Source organism: Schistocerca americana, chromosome 3, assembly GCF_021461395.2.
Source record: "Schistocerca americana isolate TAMUIC-IGC-003095 chromosome 3, iqSchAmer2.1, whole genome shotgun sequence".
NCBI lineage: Eukaryota > Metazoa > Arthropoda > Insecta > Orthoptera > Acrididae > Schistocerca > Schistocerca americana.
Window position 1 is genome coordinate 563,971,941 of NC_060121.1, and position 11,575 is coordinate 563,983,515.

Genomic DNA, 11,575 nt, shown 5'->3' on the forward strand with positions numbered 1-11,575 from the left:
CGACTCCTGTTTCTTCTTCCCTCACGCTGTCAGACAAGTCCTCAACATCATAGAGGTCTTCAATGTATTCTCTTCACCTGTCTGCTCTCTACTCTGCATTTAACAGTGGGATTCCCATTACACTCTGAATGTTACCGCCCCTGCTTTTAGTTTCAGCGAAGATTGTTTTGACTATCCTGTATATTGAGTCAGACCTTCCACGATCATCTCTTTTCGATTTCTTCGCATTTTTCAAGCAGCCATTTCGCGTTAGCTTTCCAACGCTTCCAGTATATTTCATTCCTATGTGACTTGTCTTTCTGTCACCGGCTAGTTTGGCCGAGCGGTTCTAGGCGCTTCAGTCTGGAACCGCGCGTCCGCTACGGTCGCAGGTTCGAATCCTGCCTCAGGCATGGATGTGTGTGATGTCCTTAGGTTAGTTAGGTTTAAGCAGTTCTACGTTCTAGGGGACTGATGACCTGAGATGTTGAGTCACATAGTGTTCAGAGCCATTTGAACCATTTGTCTTTCTGTGTTCCTGAATTTCCCTGGACATTTTTTTGCCTTCTTCTCTCATCAATGAACTGAAATATTTCTTCTGTTACCATTGGTTTCTTCGCAGTTACCTTCTTTGTAATTTTGTTTTTCTTTCCAACTTCTGTGACTAACATTTTCAGATATGCCCATTCCTCTTCGAGTTAACTGCCTACTGAGCTATTCCTATCGCAGCATCCTTAGCGTCGGATAACTTCAAGCGTCCCTCATCATTCCTTGGTACTTCTGAATCCCACTTCTTCGTGCATCAATTCTCCCTGACTAGTATCTTAAGGATTTATTTAATCTTTCTCCTCTCTTATTTCTAGTACTAAGCCGATGCTCTCCTGTAACCCTTTCATCTGCTTCTACTGAACTGTTCCTTACCTTCCAGTTTATAATGGATCCTACTCCCGTTGTAGCATTTTTTGTCGCTGTTGACATTACCCCATATACATCTGCCCAGAAATACTTGTCTTCTTTCTATTTCATTTCACTGAGCCACACTATATCTAGACCGAGCCTTAGCATTTTTCTTTTTCAGATTTTCTAGCTTTCCTACCACATAAAAGCTTCTGACGTTTCACACCTCGACTTATAGTACGTTATCATTTCGTTGGTTATTCAATCTTTTTCTAATGGTCGCATCCCCCTTTGCAGTCCCCTCCCGGAGATTCGAATGGGGAACTGTTCCAGAATCTTCCGTCAATTGAGAGGAGATCATCATGACACTTCATCAATTACAGGCCTCATGTACTGTGAATACTCTTCCTTTTTTTTTTTTTGGTTGTCGGCCTTCCGACTGGTTTGATGCCTCCCGCCAAGATTTCCTCTCCTGTGCCTACCTTTTCAAGTCAGAATAGCACTTGCAATCTAGGTCCTCAAGTATTTGATAGATCTATTCTAATCTCTGTCTTCCTATGCAGATTTTGACCCCTACAGCTATCTCCAGTACTATGGAAGACATTCTGTCTTAACAGATGTCCTGTCATCCTGTCCCTTTTCCTTATCACTGTTTTTCACATATTTCATTCCTCTCCGGTTCTGCGCAGAACCTCCTCATTCCTTACCTTATCAGTCCACCTAATTTTCAACATTCGTCTGTAGCACCACATCTCAAATGCTTCGATTCTCTTCTCTTCCCGTTTTCCCACAGTCAATATTTAACTACCACAGAGTGCTGTACTCCAGACGTACGTTCTCAAAAATTTCTTCCCCAAATTAAGGTCTATGTCGGATACTGGTAGACTTCTCTTGGTCAGAAATGCACTTTTTGCCATAGCTAGTCCGGTTTTCATGTGCTCCTTGCTCCTTCCGTCATTGGCAATTTTACTGCCTTAACTTCATCTACTTCGTGACCACTAATTCTGATGTTAAGTTTCTCGCTGTTCTCATTTCTGCTACTTGTCATTACTTCCGTCTTTCTTCGATTTACTCTCAATACATATTCTGTGCTCATTAGGTTGTTCATTCCGTTAAGCAGATCATATAACACTTCTTCACTTTCACTCAGGATAGCAATGTCATCAGCGAATCGTGTCATTGATATCCTTTCACTTTGGATTTTAATTCTACTCCTGAACCTTTCATTTATTTCCATCATTGCTTCTTCGATGTACAGATTGAACAGAAGGGTCGAAAGACTACATTCCTCTCTTACACACTTTTTAAACCGAGCACTTCGTTCTTGGTCGTCCACTCTTATTATTCCCTCTTGGCTGTTGTACATATTGTATATTACCCGTCTCTCTCTATAGCTTACTCTTATTTTTCTCAGAATTTCGGACATCTTGCACCACTTTACAATGTCGAACAGTTTTGCCAGGTCGACGAATCCTATCAAAGTATCTTGATTTTTCTTTAGTCTTGCTTCCATTGTCAACCCCAACGTTAGAATTGCCTCTCTCGTGCCTTTAGTTTTTCTAAAGCCAAACTGATTATCATCTGACACATCCTCAATTTTCTTTTCCATTCATCTATATAGTATTCTTGTCACAAACTTGGACGCATGAGTTGTTAAGCTGATTGTGCGATAGTTCTCGCACTTGTCAGCTCTTACTGTCTTCAGAATTGTGTGTATGATATTTTTCCGAAAGTCTAATTGTATGTCACCACAGTCATACATGCAACACACCAACGCGGATAGTCGTTTTGTTGCCACTTCCTCCAATGATTTTAGAAATTCTGATGGAATGTTATCTATCCCTTCTGCCTGACTTGATCTTCAGTCCTCCAGAGCACTTTTAAATTCTGATGCTAACACTGAATCCCTATCTCTTCTTAATCGACTCCTATTAGACAAATCTTCCCACTCAAAGAGGTTTTCAATGTATTCTTTTCACGTTTCCGCTCTCTCCTCTGCATTTAGAATTGAGTTCCCGTTGCACTCTTAATGTTGCCACCCTTTCTTTTTTTAATGTCGCCGAAGGTTGTTTTGACTTTCCTATATGCTCAGTGAGTCCTTCCAACAATCATATCTGTTTCGATTTCTCCACATTTTTCATCCAGCCATTTCTTCTTAGCTTCTCTGCACTTCCTGTTTATTTCATTTCTCAGCGACTTTTATTTCTGTATTCCTGAGTTTCCCGACGCATTTTTGTACTTCCTCCTTTCACCGACCAACTGAAGTATTTCCTCTATTACCCATGGTTTCTTCTCAGTTACCTTCTTTGTACCCATGTTTTTTTTTCAACATCTGTGATGCCTCGTTTTAGAGGTGATCATTCCTCTTCAACTGCACTGCCTACTGAGCTTTTCCTTATTGCAGTATCTATAGCCTTAGAGAACTTCAAGAGTATCTCGTCATTCCTTAGCACTTCTGTATCCCACTTCTTTGCGTATTGATTTTTCCTGAGTAATGTCTTACTCTTCAGCTTACTCTTCATCACTACTAAATTGTGATCTGAGTCTATATCTGCTCCTGGGTGCGCCTTGTAGTATAATATCTCATTTAGGGATCTCTGACTGAGATCTAGCTGATATCTACATCTACATCTACATTTATACTCCGCAAGCTACCCAACGGTGTGTGGCGGAGGGCACTTTACGCGCCACTGTCATTACCTCCATTTTCTGTTCCAGTCGCGTATGGTTCGCGGGAAGAACGACTGTCTGAACGCCTCCGTGCGCGCTCGAATCTCTCTAATTTTACATTCGTGATCTCCGCGGGAGGTATAAGTAGGGGGAAGCAATATATTCGATACCTCATCCAGAAACACACCCTCTCGAAACCTGGCGAGCAAGCTACACCGCTATGCAGAGCGCCTCTCTTGCAGAGTCTGCCACTTGAGTTTGCTAAACATCTCCGTAACGCTATCACGGCTACCAAATAACCCTGTGACGAAACGCGCCGCTCATTTTTGGATCTTCTCTATCTCCTCCGTCAACCCGATCTGGTACGGATCCCACACTGATGAGCAATACTCAAGTATTCTCATGTCTCCCGGCCTTTTGCTAGTGTACCTCCTTCTCTAGTGACTATTGAACAGAGTATACGATGTTACTAGCTGAAATCCATTGCAGAAGTATTTGTCCTTTGTCCTTTGTCATTCCATTGCTTTCTACATCCTCATGACGTTGATCATTACTAATGCTTCCGCCTTTTGGATCAGTTTCCCACTCCAAGGGTGAGAGAGTGCCCTGTATCTCTCTCCACTCCTCAGCCCTGTTTGACAATGTCGGAAGTTTTCGGCATCCACTGCCGATGATTTTTATTCAAGTTGTAAGTAGAGTCGTGGTTCGAACCCGGTACCGAGGACGTTTTGATAGCTAATCAAAGAAGCTACCCCTTCTTTTCTCGCTTTTTTCATTTTGTTCCTTATTGGTCATTGTGTTTGATCGTTCCCCTAAGCCAGACTTATACTGAACTGCGAAGTCTGACTGTGTGATAAGGGAGAATGCGATTTTGGTCTCCGAAGCTTCTTTGTTTGTAGGTAAAGGGAGTGCGTGATAGGCTAATGTCCTCGCCTGGTCCTCGCTGGATGCACCCGTGGCACATACAGTGCATATTCCAATATGAAATGTATTAGACACTTATTTATTGCATTTAATACGGTACTTATAATCTAGCACTCGCAAAAAGAAATTAAACGTATGACATAAATACATCCCGTAATATTAAATAATTCGCAAATCTCCATTCTAATATCGTTAAAACTGGATAAAATTATCATCTAGCGGAAAGTTACTAGGCAACTGCGAAAGGCGTGATTTCGAAGCCCGTTATAGGACAACGTACAGTTAAACTTCGCTTCCGAAAAGATTTACTTAGTAAAATTAAATTCACACACCAATCGTCGGTGATCGATACGATAAAGACAGTTGCACTCCATTCGAATGACTGACATCATTCTATCATTTTTCCCGCATCAGATAACCGTTATTCCCCGATGCTTTCCGATGTAAAGCTATCTGCACTCCATTCAGATGGCTAATATCATCCTGTTATTTCCACCGCATAAGATAACTGTTCTTCCCAGAAAGTCTCTGTAATTGCGTAGTACAGTGACGTGTTACGTAATGCAATGCTTATCTCCAGGCATGTTAACATGTTAACATCTATCGTCCAGTCCGTAAGTGACACATTTAATACTTGAGTGTCGTTATCTAGCTATAAGATAGTTTTAACATTGGAAACGTTATGCTATAATTTGTTTTCACGGTTCACAATATACCTTAGTTTACCCTGGTACCAAGTTACATACGCCACACAAATGCCAGATGCCCACATAAAATTAATTTCGTTTGCACAGTATACTGAAACTAATAAACAAGACGGAAATGTAACACAGGATGCACAGAGGTAGCATGGTATAAAAATCCAGTTGGTAACAGAAAATGACATGATAAATTGCAGTTGGTACAACGTGGGATATACACCATTCAATCCATATTAATGACTGTGTCTCTAAATTGGCAAGAAAATGTTCTTTTTTATGTCCTGTAAGAATTGTTTTAAAAGCTGCTGATAGAAAAATAAATATTCTGTCAAGTCTATAATTACCATCTACACAGAGCATGAGAACACCATACAAGAACGCCCGTCTGCAGACGCATACTGTGCCGTGGAAGTTCAGCTACTCAGACTAAACTCTGAGTGAAATTTCTAAAAAAATTAATATTACATTTATCTAGTATGTTACCAAAACCCTCTTAATAGAACCTTCATAGAAAAAAAATGGAAATGAGCGTATGGCATTGTTGGATGGGAGGCCCCATCTGGGGAAGTTCGGCCGCCAAGTGCAAGTCTTATTGGAGTCGACGCCACATGGGTCAACTTGCTTGCCTGTGGTGAGGATGGAATGATGGTAAGAACAACACAACACCCAGTCAACGAGCGCAGAAAAGTCACCAGCACAGCTGGTCATCCAACCCGGGGCCGCTGCGCGGGAGGAAAGCACGTGACCACCCAGCTAAGCAGGCGGACACCTATATATAAAACTTAATATCTACATCTACATCTACATTTATACCCCGGAAGCCACCCAACGGTGTGTGGCGGAGGGCACTTTACGTGCCACTGTCATTACCTCCCTTTCCTGTTCCAGTCGCGTATGGTTCGCGGGAAGAACGACTGTCTGAAAGCCTCCGTGCGCGCTCGAATCTCTCTAACTTTACATTCGTGATCTCCTCGGGTGGTATAAGTAGGGGGAAGTAGTATATTCGATACCTCATCCAGAAACGCACCCTCTCGAAACCTGGCGAGCAAGCTACACCGCGATGCAGAGCGCCTCTCTTGCAGAGTCTGCCACTTCAGTTTGTTAAACATCTCCGTAACGCTATCACGGTTACCAGATAACCCTGTGACGAAACGCGCCGCTCTTCTTTGGATCTTATCTACCTCCTCCGTCAACCCGATCTGGTACGGACCCCCCCCCCCCCCCCCAACTGATGAGCAATACTCAAGTATACGTCGAACGAGTGTTTTTTAAGCCACTTCCTTTGCTGATGGACTACATTTTCTAAGGACTCTCCCAATGAATCTCAACCTGGTACCCGCATTACCAACAAATAATTTTATGTGATCATTCCACTTCAAATCATTCCGCACGCATACTCTCAGATATTTTACAGAAGTAACTGCTACCAGTGTTTGTTCCGCTATCATATAATCATACAATAAAGGATCCTTCTTTCTATGTATTCGCAATACATTATATATGTCTTATGTTAAGGGTTAGTTGCCACTCCCCCGGCCGGCCGCGGTGGTCTGGCGGTTCTAGGCGCGCCGTCCGGAACCGCGCGACTGCTACGGTCGCAGGTTCGAATCCTGCCTCGTGCATGGATGTGTGTGATGTCCTTAGGTTAGTTAGGTTTAAGTAGTTCTAAGTTCTAGGGGACTGATGACCACAGATGTTAAGTCCCATAGTGCTCAGAGCCATTTTTGAGCCACTCCCCGCATCAAATGCCTATCCGCTGCAGATCTTCCTGCATTTCGCTGCAATTTTCTAATGCTGCAACTTCTCTGTATACTACAGCATAATCCGCGAAAAGCCGCATGGAACTTAAGACACTGTCTACTAGGTCATTTATATATATTGTAAAAAGCAATGGTCCCATAACACTCCCCTGTGGCACGCCAGAGGTTACTTTAACGTCTGTAGACGTCTCTCCATTGAGAACAACATGCTGTGTTCTGCTATAAACTCTTCAATCCAGCCACACAGCTGGTCTGATATTCCGTAGGGTCTTAATTTGTTTGTCAGGTGACAGTACGGAACTGTATCGAACGCCCTCCGGAAGTCAAGGAAAATGGCATCTACCTGGGGGCCTGCATCTAATATTTTCTGTGTCTCATGAACAAATAAAGCGAGTTGGGTCTCACACGATCGCTGTTTCCGGAATCTATGTTGATTCCTACAGAGTAGATTCTGGGTTTCCAGAAACGACATGATACGCGAGCAAAAAACATGATCTAAAATTCTACAACAGTTCGACGTCATAGATATACGTCTATAGTTATGAGCATCTGCTCGACGAACCTTCTTGAAGACTGGGACTACTTGTGCTCTTTTCCAATCATTTGGAACCTTCCGTTCCTCTAGAGACTTGCGGTACACGGCTGTTAAAAGGGGGGCAAGCTGTTTCGCGTACTCTGTGTAGAATTGAATTGGTATCCCGTCAGGTCCAGTGGACTTTCCTCTGTTGAGTGATTCCAGTTGCTTTTCTATTCCTTGGATACTTATTTCGATGTCAGCCATTTTTTCGTTTGTGCGAGGATTTAGAGAAGGAACTGCAGTGCGGCCTTCCTCTCTGAAACATCTTTGGAAAAAGGTGTTTAGTATTTCAGCTTTACGCGTGTCATCCTATGTTTCAATGCTGCCATCATCCCGGAGTGTCTGGATATGCTGTTTCGAGCCACTTACTGATTTAACGAAGACCAGAACTTCCTAGGATTTTCTGTCAAGTCGTAACATAGAATTTTACTCTCGAATTCACTGAACGCTTCACGCATAGCCCTCCTTACGCTAACTTTGACATCGTTTAGCTTCTGTTTGTCTGAGAGGTTTTGGCTGCGTTTAAACTTGGAGTGAAGCTCTCTTTGCTTTCGCAGTAGTTTCCTAACTTTGTTGTTGAACCACGGTGGCTTTTTCCCGTCCCTCGCACTTTTACTCGGCACGTACCTGTCTAAAACGCATTTTACGATTGCCTTTAATTTTTTCCATAAACACTCAACATTGTCAGTGTCGGAACAGAAATTTTCGTTTTGATCTGTTAGGTAGTCTCAAATCTGCCTTCTATTTCTCTTGCTAAACAGATGACCCTTCCTCCCTTTCTTCATATTCTTATTTACTTCAGGGATGCTGCAATGGTCTTATCATCACTGATTCCCTGTTCTGCGCTTACGGAGTCGAAAAGTTCGGGTCTGTTTGTTTTCAGTAGGTCCAAGATGTTATCTCCACTAGTCGGTTCTTTGTTTAATTGCTCGAGGTAATTTTCGGATAGTGCACACAGTATAATGTCACTCGATGCTTTGTCCCTACCACCCGTCCTAAACATCTGAGTGTCCCAGTCTATATATGGTAAATTGAAATCTCCATGTAAGACTATAACATGCTGAGAAAATTTATGTGAAATGTATTCCAGATTTTCTCTCAGTTGTTCTGCCACTAATGCTGCTGAGTCGGGTGGTCGGTAAAAGGAGCCAATTATTAACCTAGTTCGGTTGTTGAGTGTAACCTCCACCCATAATAATTCACAGGAACTATCCACTTCTATTTCACTACAGGATAAACTACTACTAACAGCGACAAACACGCCACCACCGGTTGCATGCAATCTATCCTTTCTAAACACCGTCTGTGCCTTTGTAAAAATTTCGGCAGAATTTATCTCTGGCTTCAGCCAGCTTTCCGTACCTATAACGATTTCAGCTTCGGTGCTCTCTATCAGCGCTTGAAGTTCCGGAACTTTACCAATGCAGCTTCGACAGTTTACAATTACAATACCGATTGCTGCTTGGTCCCCGCACGTCCTGACTTTGCCCTGCACCCTTTGAGGCTGTTGCCCTTTCTGTACTTACCCGAGGACATCTGGCCTAAACAACCGCCCAGTCCACGCCACACAACCCCTGCTACCCGTGTCGCCGCCTGCTGTGTGTAGTGGACTCCTGGCTTATCCAGCGGAACCCGAAACCCCACCACCCTATGGCACAAGTCGAGGAATCTGCAGCCCACGCGGTCGCAGAGCCGTCTCATCCTCTGATTCAGACCCTCGGCTTTGTACCAAAGGTTTGCAGTCAGTCCTGTCGACGATGCTGCAGATGGTGAGCTCTGCTTTCATCCTGCTAGCGAGACTGGCAGTCTTCACCAAATCAGATAGCCACCAGAAGCCAGAGAGGATTCCCTACGATCCATAGCGACACACATCATTGGTGCCGACATGAGCGATCACCTGCAGATGGGTAAACCCTGTACCCTTCATGGCATCCGGAAGGACCCTTTCCACATCTAGAATGACTCCCCCTGGTATGCACACGGAGTGCACATTGGTTTTCTTCCCCTCTCTTGCTGTCATATCCCTAAGGGCCCCATTACGCCCCTGACGTTGGAGCTCCTAACTACCAGTAAGCCCACCCTTTGCGACCACCCGGATCTTGCAGACTGAGGGGCAACCTCTGGAACAGGACAAGCAGCCATGTCCGGCCAAAGATCAGTATCAGCCAGAGACAGAGCCTGAAACCGGTTCGTCAGACAAACTGGATAGGCCTGCCGTTCAGCCCTCAGAATGTCTTTCGCCCCCTGCCACACCTCGAGGCGACCTCCCACACTAGCACAGGTGAGGGGTCAGCCTCAATGTGGGCAGTATCCCGGGCAGCCACAGCCATAGTCCGATCAGACGATGCGTGGGACGAGCTGGCCGTCCCCGACAAACCCCCATCCGGACCCCCACAGTCATGCTCACTGGCAACAGCTTCTAGCTGTGTGACCGAAGTCAACACTGCCTGAAGCTGGGAGCGAAGGGATGCCAACTCAGCCCGCATCCGAACACAGCAGTCACAGTCCCTATCCATGCTAAAAACTGTTGTGCAAAGAACGTCTGAACTAATCTACAGAGAGCACAAACAATTCGACACAAAATTTAAACGGTTATTAAAATACAAGATTGTCTAGTAAATGCAGTAATGCTGCTACTTGCGCACTGCTGACACACCGCTCGGCGGCAGAAGGAGACTACGCGATTTTACACTATTCAGGTACTAAAGCGCGATGCTACAACTCTCAAATACTATAATAGGCCCGAAATTTATGAATTAAACAATGCAAGTACCCAAAAACACACAAAGAAATTAACAATTAAACTATGAAACAAATAAGTGAGCTAGGAGTATACGACTTGCTGCTGGCAGCTGCTTATCCAACGGCGGCAGGGAGATTCCGGAGCAAGAACAGTTTATAGGCAACAAGTCTTATAGAAAGACATTGAAGTTCATGATGCTTCAACTCCATTTCGAAAGTAATGCCACTAGGGTTTTCCAACATTTATTTCCAGACATGTAAGTTACCCCATATTTCATAGCGGTAACAGGACGTATTTGACTGCTAAACGATCCCAGCTCATAATTATTCCAATACAGATTTTACTTTTCATGTATTCCCAGTTGTTCTATGTCGACGCATCTCTATCTGAAGTAACAACAGTATTGCTAAAATACGAAAATTCAAACTAATTCATTCATTGACATATTTAAAAGCACGTTAATTTAGGGCATAAACATACAAAGCAATCGTCTTCATAGCTTGTGAACATATGCGAAGTGACTCACGCAGTTGCATCTTTTGTCACCGGAGTGGTACATTTCCACTCATCTAACCGCCGTGAGCTCTGTTTACTGTCCATACAGGTAACTAGTAGTTACCATACCTAAGGTTAATCTGAAACAGAGGTACTATACGATAGACTTCTGCTGCACAGCAATATACAGAGAAATCCATGTGGGGCCCGATATCACAGTTAGCACTCCACAGCGCAGTGAAAATGGTTTCATGCCAAAAATGCGCTATAGCCCTGTCCCCACATCACTGTACTGTGGTGAAGTCTGTAGAGATTTTGAGTCACGCCTTCAGAGAGGACATGATGATATGCTACTTTTGTTGGGACGTGGTAGATACGAGCAGATTCCTGGGTATCGAAAGTAACATATTATTAAGTCCTCTCTGAAGGCACTTACTCAAAATCTCTACATCATACGCACTAACTAGATAGCCAAACAATCATCACTATGTCTGTTCCGTTATATGATTTGTGTAATGCTTAAGGGGTCACCAGCAAATACCAACCATACCGTCCAAGAGTTTGCTGCAAAACACAGCGACAACAAGCTATGGATAACGGCAGTTCGGAGCAGCAAATTCCCTTCCATACGAAATTACTCAGAATGCCTGTCGCCTAACAGTCCCTTGACTTGGCCCATCTGTGCAACAGAACAGAACCACATTCCGCCAAATGCAACATACCGACATGTCCTCTCTGAAGGCAGTGACGAGAAATCTTCACAGACTCAATCACAGTAAGCACTGAAAACTTCAATATCAGTCACAGAACACCACCTGCCGTAGCCTCA